Source organism: Elaeis guineensis, chromosome 9, assembly GCF_000442705.2.
Source record: "Elaeis guineensis isolate ETL-2024a chromosome 9, EG11, whole genome shotgun sequence".
Taxonomy (NCBI): Eukaryota; Viridiplantae; Streptophyta; class Magnoliopsida; order Arecales; family Arecaceae; genus Elaeis; species Elaeis guineensis.
In genome coordinates, this window is record NC_026001.2 from 40,418,843 (window position 1) to 40,435,233 (window position 16,391).

Here is a 16,391-nt window from a genome sequence, read left to right on the forward strand (position 1 = left end):
ATATTATTTTTTTAAAAAAATTATATAAATTTAAATATTTAAAAAGATATATACCTAAAAATATTTATTTTTTATCATTCATCCATCCAGTTGTGATGAACCTTTATTACCCTATCCCTTGGGCAAAATCAACGGTCAAGGTCGCATCTACATTTGTTCGTAGAAACCGCAACTCGTGCGGCACTCGCACCGTTCCCGCTGTCTCCTTTTTGGGTTTCGGGGGCGTGCGGGGGTAAAATTTCTCGTTGTTTGTTTCCTCCTATCCAGAAACAGCGCAAGCCGCTGTATCTCCTCGTCGGATAACAATCCTCCCCGAGGCGGCCAAAATTCTTCTCCCTCCGTAAATCTAACCTTAGAAATCCATCGAAAGAGTGTAAGAATTCTTCTCGTCCCGCCCTTGCTTGCCTTTTTCATCCCGGTTCGAGGAGGTAGGGTTTCGGAAATTTTTTCTCGTAACCCTACAGCTTGCGTCTTTATCTCTCGCGTCCTCCTTCGACCTTCGCCGCCGCGGAAGGTGATCTAGGTATCGTAAGCTAGGCTGGAGATGTCTTCGACCTCGGGGCAGCCGCAGTTCCGGTACACGCAGACGCCGTCGAAGGTGCTCCACCTCCGCAACCTGCCGTGGGAGTGCACGGAGGAGGAGCTTGTCGAGCTGTGCAAGCCATTCGGTAAGATTGTCAACACCAAATGCAACGTCGGCGCCAATCGCAACCAAGCCTTTGTTGAGTTTGTGAGTATTTTTCTCGCAGAAAAAAGAAACACCTTTTCTTTCTTTCTTTCTTTTAATCTATCCCTGCAAGGATTCAGTCAGATCCGTCTCATGAATTCCTATTAGGTTTTACATTTCATCTGTTGTCTCCGATTGTATCGGGGTATCAGGGATGTGGCATGGTGGCCGTATTTTTTGTCTCTGTACCTTCTGATGACATAGAATCGGTAAGACCAGTGTTTTTGTACCTTCTAATGACATGAATCGATAAGACCAATGGAATGGATCAGATAAACATAAAAATCAGGATTCAGCATTTTCCCTGAGGATGGATAATTCAGGAATGAAAACACCGATCTTTATATATAAAATCTTATGTTTTGATTGGTATTGTTGTAACGGTGTGATGTTTGATAGAGATAGATGTGGTGCTTTATGATGAAGTGTCTATTTGCCGTAGTGGAAGCTTAGGTGGTCGTCTTGTATTTATTGGCAGAGGGAGAGGTAACAACCCTTCTTGCTTGCCAAGCTGCCAATATTACTTTTCTGCATGGTTGCAGACAAACCAAGCTGTTTATTAACAGCTGGGGCTTGGCAACCACCTAGTGCTGTTGTTAGTTTGTGTCTTCCTGACCATCTCATGGTGTATGAAGATGAGATCTATTATATGATATGAATGGAGAAGCTCGATAATTGCCTTGTCTATGATAGGCATAATGGTAACAAAGACAAATATGACGAGATGCATGACATATATTGTTTTGTCTGATAACCATAAATAGATCATTTATACATTACTAGGTTTAAGGTTTTATTCATTATGTTTGTTACTATTTCATTTATTTTTCAATTTCTTAAGCATGCTGTTAAATTCAAGGGTTTTGAGTCTTTAAATTTTAGCAAGTCTACTAGATAACCAAGTACGACTGAGGTATGTATGGTCTTTTTATTAGAGGAACTGTCTAAGTTACTAAAAATAATGATTTTGCCATTGATGCAGGTTTCCTGCATAAAGTCGGTTTTAGAGTCTTTCTTTAGTTAAATTTGAACTATAAATCAGACTCTATAGTTCATAAATTTCTTTCGGGCTAGACCTCAAGATTTTGTGTTTCAAAAAGCCCCATAATCCATGGTTAAACAGTGGTCTTTTGCTTTCTATATAAATAATCTTGTATTTTGTATTTTTTTTGGGAGATTTGAGAATTCACATTCGACGAGGGTTGAGTATTGATAACTAAATATTTATAGAAGTTTTGATTGTTGTTGAGTGGACTTCCACAAATTAAAAATTTGAACCATTACTAAAAGAGTCAGGGGTCTATCTCAGGTCTCAACCACGAGCAAGGATTACAGGACCATGTTTATTGCCTGTGGTAGATCTGATCGCTTGCTGGATTGGCATGATAATGGTATTGTATGGTATCATGTTGTGCTAGCCAAATGCCAGGGCATGTAGAAAATTAAATGGGTCGTTGTTGGATCTTGTCAGGCCACATTGTCTGTCTGAAATATATATTTGGTCAAAATATATTCTTTTGTAAGGTTGAACAAAATAAGTAAGCTTGTTAGAACATTTTCAAATTTTTCCCCTTGATTTAGCTTCAAGGAAAAGTTTGAGGGAGTTTTTCTTTTCCTTTTTTTAGGTACACAAGGGAGAAATATGTTTATGTGAAAATTCATTCACAAGCATGTATGTTTATAGGCATGATCATGAACTAGAAATTTGAAACATTATAGTGTAAGAACTTATATGTTTGCTAGTGCTTCCCTGCTAGGATCTAGTTTAACATAGCTGGCTCCATTTCAATCATCGTTCTTAATTGAAATCTGACTCTATGTGTTGAATTTACTTGTATTGCTATAATTTCAAACATAACACGAAATGTTTAGGTGGGCCCAGATGCCTCCTTTAGGAGGCTGGCAATGCATGATGAAGGGCTAAAAGATGAAATTTACATCATTTATCAAATGCACAAACAGATAGGGGACCCATGTCAGAATACTTTTCTCTGGATATTCATGATTTATATTTATGCGAAAACTTCCTAAATTCTTATTTCACCTTGTGCTAGACACAAGTTTGACAAAGTGATGAAATATATTTATGGGTTCTTGCTGTCAGATTGTAATCATTTGATTTAATTCCTTTCTGTATTGGTTGCCAAAGGATCATAAAGCATTGGCTTCCCTTCTTGTTCTTGTTCATGGTTTTCCTGCCATTGTTAGCCTGTATCCTATATTGGTTAGGTTTTTATGGAGTTTAGTTCTTTGTTTTGTTATTTGTGAAGCGTTTTGCATTCAGAAAATGTATAGTTCACCATTTTCTAGTATTCAGCTTTATTTTGTATTTCTCTAAGCCAAAAGCTAATAGTTTGCACTATATTTAGTAACATTTTCCCTCCTCTCTCAGATGGATCTTAACCAAGCAATATCAATGGTTTCATATTATGCTTCTTCATCTGATCCTGCACAAGTTCGTGGCAAAACTGTTTATATCCAGTATTCAAATAGGCAAGAAATTACTAATAATAAGAGCTCTGGAGATGTGGCTGGGAATGTCTTGCTTGTCACTATTGAAGGTGTTGAAGCTGGCGATGTTAGCATAGATGTCATTCATTTGGTAAGTCCTATATGTCAAGATTCTTCTGTGTACATGGACCCATTTAGCTACTATGGTTATCATCTTCAAGTGATGCACTTATGGTTGATTGGACTGTGTTGATGGTTAGAAATGTGTGACAATTTGTCAAATGTATTTTTTGAAACCAAGCTGATCTTGCTTTATCTTTTTGGATTCTAGTAACATTCTCTGCATGGATCAGCAGGTCCATGTTAATATGGAGATATCCTCATTATCAACCTACAGCACTAGGAGAGACACCATGTTTCTTGCTATCCCTTTCTTTTGACCATATTTAGAGCTTTTTGAACCTAAATAGTGAATGGTACCTTCTAACTATATTTGATCATCATGCTTCGTTGGAGTTTTATGACAAAGTTGATCTGAATGGGCTATGTTTTTAGGTCAACTTTCCAATAACTAGGAATCTAACAGTGCTCTTGAATGTTGTAGTTTTGATGGTTTTTCTACATGATGTGGTGGGCTCTTTTATTTGTGACAGTAACCTGTCAAAGCTGTTCTTCACAGCTGTCGTACTTTATGTAGATATTAAAATTTTTGCTTGGCAACATGATGTGGCTATATTCCCTCTTTAAAGGCATGTTTATTGGAAGCATCCATTTTTTTCCTCATTTAATTTGTTTGTTTGGAGGAACTGACGAAAATAATTATCTTATGCATCATATCCATCCTTTTAAATATATTGCTTTATGTATGATGTCCATGGAGTTTTGATGAATGCCATGCTCTTGCCTACAGGTGCCCCTCTGCACTTCAAATGAGATCAATTAATAGTTTTCTGTGGGGGGTTCTACACTTAACATCTGTATTGTTTATTATTTTTGTTAAATATTTTGTGCAGTAATCATATTCCACCTTTATCTCAGGTGTTCTCTGCCTTCGGATTTGTGCACAAAATTGCTACCTTTGAAAAGGCTGCTGGTTTTCAGGTACAAACATCGCTATCTCCGGAGATTATTTTTTATGACTGTACAGTCACTTACCTTGGTATTTGAATTTTTGTAGGCACTAATTCAGTACACTGATGCACAAACTGCTTCAACTGCAAGAAATGCCCTGGATGGACGTAGTATTCCAAGGTTTTACTTTATATTCCGTATTTTTAAGTACATATGCAAAATGTGATGTCCTTTTCTTTAAAGATATGCTGACTGAATTTGAGACTTGCAGATACTTGCTTCCGGAGCATGTTACCTCTTGCCACTTGCGTATCTCATTTTCTGCACACACAGATTTAAATATCAAGTTTCAATCACATCGTAGCAGGTATAAAAATCAGTTCAACGAGTCCGTCAATGATGGTTATGTTTTATTTTCTTCTTGCTTTTATATTAATTGATATATTGTGTTATAACGTTTCCCACAAAATTCATCCTGCTTAATAAGAATCATTAAGTAATATGACATTTAAGGCGCTTTTTGTAAACTCTCCCTGTCACGAGCATAAAGATGATGCACCCCTGCAATGAACTGTGGCATAACATGTCTTAGGCATTAATACTGAGCATATTTGGCTGGAAACTATAAATGCAACATTTTAGATCTGTATTGAGAAATAGCTTAATTTATGTCCAGACAGTTCTGTGCATACAAATATTCCTACAACCTTGTCATTTTCAGACTGTCCTTACTGCACAATTAGGTGCAACCTTTGGAATATCAACAGCCCACCTCCCTCCATTCTGATTGTGCAGTGGTGTAACTTTTGTTTCCATGTTTAAACATATAATATGCTTTATGCAATTACAAGTAATTATATGGAAAAAATTCTGTTTCATATTGACTGATGAATCTCCTGCTCTCTCTAATGTTGTACATGTCTGTTTTTGTTATGACAAAGCTTAATTTTTGTTCAGACGTTTATGTGCATACAAGTGCTGCTACAAACTGGTTGCTTTGACAACACCATTATTGCTCAAAGTGGCCCAGTCTAGAATATCGACACCACGCCTGCTTTCATCCTGATTGTGCAATATGGTGCAACCTCTGCAATTGTTAACTAGCTGTCAAGTGATATAGTAATCAACTCATTTTTTTCAGCATACATGTGAACCTTGCTAATTTGGTAATACCTGAGCTCATAGTTACAGTGCCAAAGATCATAAGAATATCTATTCAGTTGCATCAATTAATCTGCATGAGATGCATGCCAATTGCTAAGTAGTTGAACTCTATGACATTTGCTCTTCTACATCTCTATAGTTTTCTTTTACCAAATGACTTGTCTGTTGAGTTATCAAAGAATATAAGTTTTAATATAAGAATGTAGGAACCAGCAGACATTTTTGAGGAATGCTCGGCAATCTTTACACCTAGGCTACATGCTGAACCCAAATCCTAGGAAAACTTGAGCTTGCTGAGCCCCCTACACCCGCCTCCCCACCCTCTTCTTCCAAGCATGTGGAATGGAGGACCTTTAGTCAGAAACTCTTCTCACACGTGGTGCATGGTCTGGCTTTTGTTTTTGTCCACAGCTTTTGGATCTGGTTGTGTTGGTAAACAAGTGCGTTTTTGTTTGGGACCTTAGGTTGCCTGTGCATTATTATGTATGACTGTGTTCATTTGCCTAGTGCAAGAGCTAAGAAACTGCTTGGAGAGGCATAAACAATTTGGGTAACCTGTTTGGATACATCAAAATATGTTCATTTATATAGGCTTTCCAGGGATCTCTAAATGCTTAAGCCTTCTTGCCTCCGTTATTGTCTTTAAACATGTTTCTTGGTGGTGGTCGTGAAGTAAGGAAAAACTGAAGGAACAAATGGGTATGAAGCAAAAATAGATTTCACTTAAAAGCATGGGAAGTCATGTTACTGATGGAAGTTTCACATTTGGCAAGTTGAATGCATCTATGACCGGTTATATTTTTCTTTCTTTCACATAAGTAATGCCTCTGGAGTTTCAAATGATGATACTGGTTGTGGTGTTTTGTGCTTTTAGATTCTGGAGGAGACTCTGGTAATGCATAAGGGTTTGGGTTTTTGTGTTAAAGGACCAAGAAGAAAAGTATGGAAGATTTTAGAGGTGGAGGATGTGATAGTATTTGAATAATCTCACATTGACTGATGCAATGGCCCTCTAGGGGAACAAATGGAAAAGTAAGGAATTAGCGAACCACCTATGCAAAAGCTATCTTAAGATATGGGTTCATTACTATTTTGGGTCGCATGTGGTGATTATATTTGGTTGTAATGCACTTTATCACTTCATATCCCCTGTTGTCATTCTATACTGGCGTTTACCTTTTCTCAGATGTCTTATTTTCTGCATTTGCACGGGGATTGATTTTGTTTAAAACTAGCACCATCATTCAAAGTGTTAATTCATTTAGATGGTCCTTACTTTTTGGCTAATTTTGCAGGGATTACACAAACCCTTATCTTCCTGTAAACCCCTCAGCAATTGAGGGAACTTTACAGGTGACTTCTATGCATTAGAATTTTCACGAGTCTTTACATTTTCCTTTTTTTTCTTTTTATGTGATGTACCAATGAGAAGTTATTTACAGCCTACATTGGGTCTGGATGGAAAGAAAAAGGAGCCTGAGAGTAATGTACTTTTAGCTTCTATTGAGAATCTGCAATATGCTGTGACAGTTGATGTTCTTCATAAGGTGTGATGTTTAATATTTTTCATAATCTTATTTTCAGTTCTGCATTGATATTTACCTGAAAAATAAAATTGGCAATTCATTTTTAGGTGTTCTCGACGTTCGGTACTGTGCAGAAAATTGCAATTTTTGAGAAGAATGGTGGAATGCAGGCTTTAATTCAATATCCTGGTAGGGATGTTATATGCCTACTATTTTATATCTTTGGTATCTAGTATGAATTCTGTACAGTAATTGCAAATATTATACCTCTGTAGGATGTTAGTGTGTTTATTATGAATGTAGCTTTTATTTATTTATTTATTTATTTTTTAAATGTGATAATTAAACTGAAATCAAGCACAGACTACAGTAAGGTATGAGGTAATAACACGGTGTGATTCTAATATATGCACTTGCTCATAATTGCAGGAAGCATGCACACATCATAACAGATGTTTCTATAAGTACTGATATTCACACACATACAAATTTCATGATTTTGTTGGTCTTTTTTTTTCAAGCAGCTTGTTAATTAAATTCAACATGGTAATATTTGTAACAATCTGTATGATGTTCCTTTGTCTTTTTGTTTGTTCTCAGAATCTGTCTTTGTTTAGAGCATGATTAGCAGTCTTGGTACCAGATCTGTATGGTATCTGACAGGTACACCCTGTCCCAAGTGTCAACATGGTGCATACTTTGGTACCAACACTTTGCATGGGTGTTGTACTGAGTCTTATTTCCCTACGGGTACAATATTGTACACCATCATACCAGGCAGAATGGTTTAGTACAACAAACCATGTTTTAGAGTCTGAATGACTTCATTTTTAGCCTTTGTCACAGGTTTTTCTTCCTTACAGTAGTTGTTCTCTTTTTTGGAAAAAAGAGACATTCAGGTCATGTTGGTTTGTCAGCCCTTGTATGTTACATATTCTTAAAGATGTTGCCATCTCTGACAAATTCCTGTGCCTTTAAGCCTGTCCACGAAATGAGGGCTTGATATGTGTTTTGCTTGTTAAAGCATGCTGCCATGCTGTGTTTTATGAAATCCATGATGCAGAAAACATTCATCTGTTAAGGATAACAACGTGAAGAATGGAGAGGGATTTTAGCTTACTAAAAAAATAAAAAAAGGGGGATGTTGATGCAGGACAACCCTTGGGAACTTAATATGCAATGTCACACACTTTTAATGAAATCCTAGATTCTATAATGATGTGGTTAAAGCATGCTGCCATGCTGGGTTTCATGAAATCCATGACGCAGAAAACATTTATCTGTTAAGGATAACAACGTGAAGAATGGAAAGGGATTTTACTTTACTAAAAAATACAAAAAAGGGGGATGTTGATGCAGGACAACCCTTGGGAACTTAATATGCAATGTCACACACTTTTAATGAAATCCTAGATTTTATAATGATGTGGAACCGATTCCAATATGATAACGAATTTAATGATCTGGAAATTAAATTCAGAGACTAATATTCCTAGTAATTAAATTAGAAGTTAATTTGGATGCAGAGAGAATGCATGGAATTCACGCCAAGTATACAGGTTGCTGAAATAAACATCAGCTGATATCTTGTAGGCAACTAACCACGAATTCTGTGAAGAGTAGATTGAAAATTTCCAACAATTAGCCAGAAGAGTTTATGATGATGGTTTTGTGTTCTTTCAGTGTGAATTGACCACGACCTGCTGTATGGTCCAAGTTGTTCCTGCTCATTGCGACTGGAGTATGTATGGCTGTGATCTAGTTCTATATTTTCCCTCCTTGAGTTGAAGGCTGTTGCTTACAATGACTTCCAGGAACTAATTTAGGGGATAATATGAATAGGAAGCTTGGATTAATTTCAGAGCTACCAGAAGAGAGCAGATCTGAAAATCTTGTAAGTCAAGGAAGTCAGAAGGATCCCAAGGTGATAAATTAGCATCACTTTTTGGTTGCAGCACTTCTGGAGGTTTAACAGAGGTATAAATGAACTTTTGAGGCTTCAGAAAGTGAACAAGCAGGTTCTTGGAACAGCTGACCTGCCCAGTGGCTGTAGGGACTGCTTCCAGCTAGGCAGGTCCTCCAATGAGGCCTGGTTTGGATGGATGAGGTTGCTGCTATGTTAAACACATATGGGGATTGTTAGGGTTGTGAGATGGAACGCTTATGATTGTGGTTGGATTGGAAAACAAGAAAGGAAGGAAACAGAAAACAAATAACAAGAGTGCAATGAAGAGAAAGATAAAGTAAGCTGTGGTCTACCGATCTCACATTGTTGGCTGTGGACAAACTCCCAGGGTTTCACAGCTGCATCCACAACTCACTCACAGGGAAAACAGGAACATAACTTCATTGAGAGAAGGTACCTACATTGTATAAAACAGATATGGAGCCAGCCAGCCAACACATATGAAGGGCTGTTTCTTTTCTGATGCCCCAATTGCCCTTTTCCTTCTTTAATCAAGCATGTGACTGAAAGGTTCACTTAACTCATTTCACACTAAAACTAAAAAGGAACTAAACATAAAATAAAATAAACTAAAACACATAGTGAAGACTCAATAACTTCATTTAGACTCCAAAGGTGCCCTCAAGGGATGTTTGTTGGTGAACTTGACATGGTATAAGGACATTATGTCCATTCAAAAGGTTGGAAATATCCACAAAAAATTTTATTTATGAAACAATAGTGAAATTTTATTATCAGAGCCAGGTCAGGATTTAGCCATTATAGTGGAAACCTACCATGTTTGTTCCCGTTTCAAAGATCCCTTGCCGAACAATAAGAATGTATCTGCCATTCACTGAAAGGCTTCCTTTGTCTGCACAAGCATTTTTTAATTCTTGCTGCCCGGTGTCATCTTTTGGTGTACCTCTTTCCTGTCACTTCTACACAAACAAGATCATGTGAAGTCCACTCAGATTTTCACGTACATATTACTTGATTCTACCATTTTATCCGCTTGCAACTCCTATGCTTTTACTAAAATCTCCTTCTAAACCACATGTTTTAGTCACCTTGACATTCTTATGTATCTGTCTTCTTCTAAAAGGATGCATTTATTTTAGAAATTACTCTGCATCCTTTTTTTTTTTTCTTGCCAAATCTTTCTCATATGCCAGAATCTGAGTTATGCGTCCATGTTTATACATAGTTCTGTGGAAATGGTGCTTGCGTAAAGATTAATGGGCCATTATACCTGTTTAGCTGCTTAGATGTCCATATTGATGGTTAAGGTGGCCATTAGTTTTCTTTTTCTTTTTTTTTTTTTTGGGCGGGAGTCATCAGTTGATTTATTCATTTAAAGGATGAACTGATGCTTCACCAGGAAGAATATTTGATTGGGGATTGAAGAGGTAATTTGTACAATGATCAGTGAATTGGAGATTTTAGTATATGTACTGTTAACTTCTAACTACTCTTAAATAAACTGAGTATATGCATTATGTGATTTTTGTAGGTGTTTTCCTTCTGTTGATGAATTCATGTTCTTTATATGTATCTGCATATCCATATGCTCTTTTATGCTGGGATTCTAAATGTTGCATTGAAAGTGTCATGACAATCTTGACAGCTCGAAAGTCTTTTCTCCTTTAGATCACCGCTTCCTGTGATCATACGTGAATTGATGCGGTCATATTTTCTGTAGATGTTTTTTTTTGGTATAATGAAAATTTTGTCTATTTGGTTTTTTGTAATGGTGACAAAATCATGCATGCTTATTGCTCCAAGTAAATGTTATGGTTGTTGGTGGAATTGATTATGATTCTAAATCATTGTCCTTTCAGATGTAACAACTGCGGCAGTTGCCAAAGGGTCTTTGGAGGGACACTGCATCTATGAAGGTGGTTATTGTAAGCTTCATCTGTCATACTCTCGTCATACTGATCTGAATGTAAAGGTATAAATATGATTTTTGGGTTATATAAAGTAATAATGACTGTTAAAAGAAGTTTAGAAAAAGTGGTTTTAGAAGAAGAAACCTCTGTTATCCATCAGGAAAAAAAAAATTGTTGGGTTCTTTGATGTCCATTTGTTGATTGTCCAACTGTGTATGTTTCCTGACACCACGTTTCATTTATATATTGCTCTTCTTGTAGTTGATTGTATGTATACAATTTTTGTTTTCAGGCACATAATGATAGAAGCAGAGACTACACGATCCCGGACTCAGGTATACTCACGATGCCCCAAGCTCCTGGAATGCCAACAACTTCTGCTGCTGGTTGGCAGACTAATCCCCAGGCTGCATCTATGTATGTTGGTAATGAGTATGCAGTTGGTGCACAAGCACCAGTTCCCAATGGGCAAATTGCGACTTGGGATCCTAGCATGCAGGGAGGGGCCTATGTCTCTCCAAGCACATACCCAGGTCAAACATTTGCACCACCCCTGTTTCTCAATACCCTACTTCGGCAGCTATCTCTAATGCTCCAGCTGAATCACTTCGAGCTTCACAGTCGATGCCTTCATATAGTATGCCACCAAATGCACAGCCACATGCTGCATCAGTAGGTCGGCCTCCGTATTACCCTTCATAAGCTGTATGTTCCCTGGCATCTTTCTGAATCCATCGCATCTGTTACAAGTATTCCATGAGTCTTATTCTCATCAGTGATCTGGTCGTACTTCAAAATGACTGTTTTTACTGTATGTTGCTGGTTTTCATAACAGCTTCTCTATGTAGCCTAGAAACAAATTGCCCTAGTTAACTGTTGTCTCACCTAAATTTGCCCCTTTTCCTGGAAAATGTTGTTTCTTTGTGGTCGGCATATGGTAGCAAGTTACATATTACATTAGCAAGTGCTTAGATGGCCTTACAAGAGCTGGAACTCAACTTTGTAATGATCATATTCGAAGAAACTCATGACTTGGAACCAATGGCATTCAAGCGAGCTTGCACTGCTTTTTCGTCGTTTTGCTTGCAATGAGGGTACATAGACCTCGAGGGCCCCATTGTAAGCTCTCAAACTCCCTTTGAGAGTGCAGGATCCATGAAGAAAGCATTGAGGGGTGCATGTCTTGTCCCATAGATTAGGTGCTTCTCTTGTCTCCCTGTACCGAGTCGAAGGGCATGTCGGTTGTTTATGTAATGACTGCACAGGAATTTTAACCGGGGATTTTAGTCATTGAGGTTCCTGAAGAGTTGTTGCACCTTGTTGTTTCCATGCTAACAGCTGATATGTCCTCGCGTCTGAAGTCTTATGTGACTTTTGGGAATGACGTGGCCTGATGCAAAGATTCGGAGTTTTGAAAAAATGTGGAATTTTTAGGGGAAGTTGGAAAGAACACGGATAACTAGAAGTCTGGTAAAATGAGAATAAAAGGTATGACTCAATTTAACTAAGTCTTGATCCCAAATTAGTTGGGTTTGGTTATATTAATTCTTTTCCTCCATTTTTTCAATTTAAAATATTCTGAGAGATCTTATGTTTTGTACATGGTCGGTTCGAAGTTTGGATAAAGAAGGAGAGTTACGGTGGCTTGATGGTTAAAATAAAATTAGGCATATTATGTGATTGTAAATTTTGAGGAAAGTGGACAACTTGAGGTTATTTGAAAATTTCTTATGGGAAATGAAAATAGTAAGAATAATACAAAAAAGCCAAAACATCAATGCCAAAACTTCATTATTATTTTACAAATCAAGCACAAAGTTAATAATCATTTTGAATAATCCTCGGTAAGGTTTCTTATCTAGGAGTAATTTGCAGAAAGTTGTGAAAAAAATGGAGCTGCTGCTAAGTGAGCCCTTTTTAATCGGGAGAATATTGTTGCTGCTGGACGGGAGACTTGTCAGATTGAGAGTTTACTTTTGTTATCAAAGAATACTGACCTTTCTGTGCCAAAAAAAAAAAAAAAAAAAAAAAGGAATACTGACCTTTTCCACCGAAAAAAAGAATACTGACATAAAAATATTAGTTCTTTAGTCATTTTGACCTACTGCTTTCATCTCAATCATCGTTGTACGGTCGGGTGAAGATTCTTCCCCATTTTTTTTTTGATGGAAACACATTAATTTTTTTTTGATGGAAACACATTCTATGGTAGAAGCTAGTCGTCTAATCCTGGAATGTTTTATGGTCTTCGGCAAAATCCAAGTGAAATCTATGATAACTTGTGGATGGAAATGAGCAAGTTGCCGTATATGCTCTCATGAAATGAAAGAATATATTATCTCCCATGCAAACATGGGATGCTCATAGCTGTCTTTGTGAAGATAAAGCCATGCAGCGTTGTCACTGACGGTTTCCGTCATTAAAACTTCGCACCCAAGTAACCATCCACATCTCATCCTCTTGGGTCCACCTTGAAGCAACACTGGAGCCAAGTGCATGTTCGGCGTGCCAGAGTCTTTTAAATCGATCTGACACTGGCCTGGTAGCATGCGGTGCAAGAACCTGGTTGTGTCGTCTGCCTCCCCCTTTTTGACTTGCAATATCCATCTCTGGTTACGTTACGATCTCCATGGCAATTCGATAACGACTGTGTCAGAATTGTTATGTTCTGTTAAATTTTCTTGGTAATGTATTGATGGAGGTGGTAAGTGGTGAGACAACCACATCACCATTTTAATGCCCCTGGCTCAAGTGAGCTGAATGCTGAAATAAAGCAGATTGTTAGGATTTGACGCCTCGAGATTCAGCCCACATTGAGCCCACAGCGAGGTTCGCGGCGAAAAACGGAGTCCAACGAGACCAAGATCACCTGAATCGGAGCTCGGATGGAGAAGATACGAGCTTTCGAAGATAGCACGAAAACCGAGGCGGCGGAGGACCGCCGGCGCCGGCGCGGGCGCAGCGGCGCGGCCGCAGGCGGCGGCGCGGGGACGCGCGTCCCAGGCCGCTGGCCCGCGTGGGACGCGGGACCCAGGCCCGGGCGGGACGCGGGACCCAGGCCGCGCGACGCGCGTCCCAGGCCCAGGCCCGCGCGGGACGCGCGACCCAGGCCCAGGCCCGCGCGGGACGCGCGACCCAGCAGCCTGCTGGCCCATCCCCGGTCCACCGTGGACCGGGTGGTCCACGGCGCGGCCTGTGGACCGCGTGGACGTTTCCCACTCGATTCTCGCGGTCCACGGCCCTATTCCGTGGACCGGAGCCGATCTAAGGGTCCAGAGAGCTCCCGGTGTTGATCGGACGGCTTGGGACGTGATTTGGCTTGATTAAGGATTCCTAATCACCCTCTAACCTATGTTTAAGGCTTTAAAAGGCCTCAGCAGAGAACGATGGGTTCGGTTTCTCGCCGCCGTACGAACCGAGAGGGAGAGAGAGAGGCGTGAGGCGCTGTGAGAGAAGGAGCAGGAGGCTCCTGGACAGCGGTCGCCAGGCTCTTCAGGGGTTCAGGGGGGTCTCCAAGAGAGAGAGAGCTTTTGTGAGGGAACTTCATGTGAGAGAGATTGGGTGTACAAGGGTTGAGGGTGAGGTCTCCTCTTGTAAAATTTTCTTTTCATAGTGAAGTTTGCATGCCCCGTGGAGGCGAGCCCTTTTGTGGCTGATCCACGTATTTTGATTGTTTTTCCTTTTGTTTTGTTTCTTCTTTCTTCCTGCTGCATCGCGTGGTACTGGAAAGATCTTGGGAGGTGGTGTCCTGGCCAGACATCCACCCAACAAGTGGTATCAGAGCAAGACGGTACAAGGACGCAGATTGCAGTGGTGGTGAGCAAGACTGAAGATGGAGAAAAACAGGAACAATCAGGATGGAGATCAACAAGTTTGATGGTAAGAGCAATTTCTCCTTGTTGGCAGGCAAGGGTGAAGGACGTGCTCATCCAACAGGGGTTGATCGAAGCTCTCTTGTGCGATGAGAAACCGACCACCATGGAGGTGCGGGATTGGAAACGGCTACAGATGCAGGCGGTGAGTACCATCCGTATGTACCTGGCGGATGAGGTGGTGATCCATGTGCTGAGCGAGACTTCCCCGACGGTGCTGTGGTCGAAGCTCGAGGAGTTGTACATGGCGAAGTCTCTCACCAATACTCTTTTCCTCTGGAGGCAGTTTTACCAACTGCGGAGATGATGAGGACAGAGCGTGCAGGAGCATTTGAGCCACCTCCAGAAGATCCTCACCGACTTCTCAGCAGTTGGCGAGAACGTTGAGGAGAGACCAGGGCGCTGGTTTTGCTGGCATCGCTTCCTTCTTCGTACGAGTCCTTGGTGACTGCTCTTCTAGTGGGGAAGAGCACTATCAAGAATGGACGAGGTCACCGCGGCGATACTCCAGAACGAGGTTCTCAGGAGGAGAACCCAGCTTCGAGCTCAGTGGCGATAGCTCAGCTTTGGTGGCTTCTGGAGGAGCAGGAGGCGGTAGACGGAGCGACAGGAGATCGCAACGAGGGCGGTCTAAGTCCAGGAGGACTTGAGCAAAACCAGGTGTTACCGGTGTGAGAAGGGGGCATCTAGCCAGAGATTGCCCTACTGAAAAACTCGGACGGTGGCTGCTGTAGCGACGCGGCAGCGATTCAGATGGAGATGTCCTGGAGATATACGACGAGTATCTACTTCTTCCCAGCAGTGGATATTAGATTCTGCATGCCCCTATCAATGTGTGTTGCAGAGAGGAGCAGTTTGACTCCCTGGAAACAGTGAGAGCACTGTATATCTGCCGGATGGAGGCGATGTGGCGATCAGAGGCATTGGGACGGTCAGCTGGAGGACACATGACGGTGCAGTGAGGAGATTGGGGAGGTCCGATACATACCCAATTTCAGGCGGAATCTTATCTCACTTAGCAGACTGGATTCGAGAGGCTACAGGACGGTAGCTGTGGAGGAATCCTGAGGGTGCTACGCGGCGATAGGATTGTGCTGGGGGAAAGAAGGGGAGCAGAGGACATTATTACTGGCAGGGAGCCCAGTGCGAGGTGGAGCATCGGGAGCCAGGTGGAGCCCAGAGCGAGGTGGAAGCTCCAGGAGGCGGATCGGGCACGAGACAAGAGACTCGGGAGGACGAGAGGCGACGTCGCAAGGTAAGATTCCTATTGCCGCAGGATGATGCCCGAGCAGGTCTCAGGTCAAGGGAGCACAGCATACGACGGAGATGGGATCGAGCAGCCTGGCTCGATCCCATGTTTGCCCATCCATGATCGCAGGCGATTGCCCCAGGCATGGGTGCGAGGAGATCCAGAAGCTCTCGGAGTTTGGAAGAGGCCGAATATCGAGTCGAGGTGGAGATTGTTAGGATTGACGCCTCGAGATTCAGCCCACATTGAGCCCACAGCGAGGTTCGCGGCGAAACGGAGTCCAACGAGACCAAGATCACCTGAATCGGAGCTCGGATGGAGAAGATACAGCTTTCGAAAGATAGCACGAAAACCGAGGCGGCGGAGGACCGCCGGCGACGGCGGCGGGCGCGGCAGCGGCGCGGCCGCAGCGGGGCGGCGCGGACGCCGTCCCAGGCCCGCTGGCCGCTGGGACGCGGGACCAGGCCCGGGCGGGACGCGAGACCAGCGCCGGC

At 41.2% G+C, this 16,391-nt stretch overlaps 1 protein-coding gene and 1 pseudogene across 1 annotated transcript in view; both read left to right on the forward strand.

The window, feature by feature from the left end:
- Nucleotides 1–16,391, forward strand: part of LOC105034518 (high mobility group B protein 15) — a 98,745-nt gene that overhangs the window by 31,843 nt on the left and 50,511 nt on the right. The window lies entirely within an intron of this gene.
- LOC140851577 (polypyrimidine tract-binding protein homolog 1-like) lies at nt 246–11,818 on the forward strand (annotated as a pseudogene).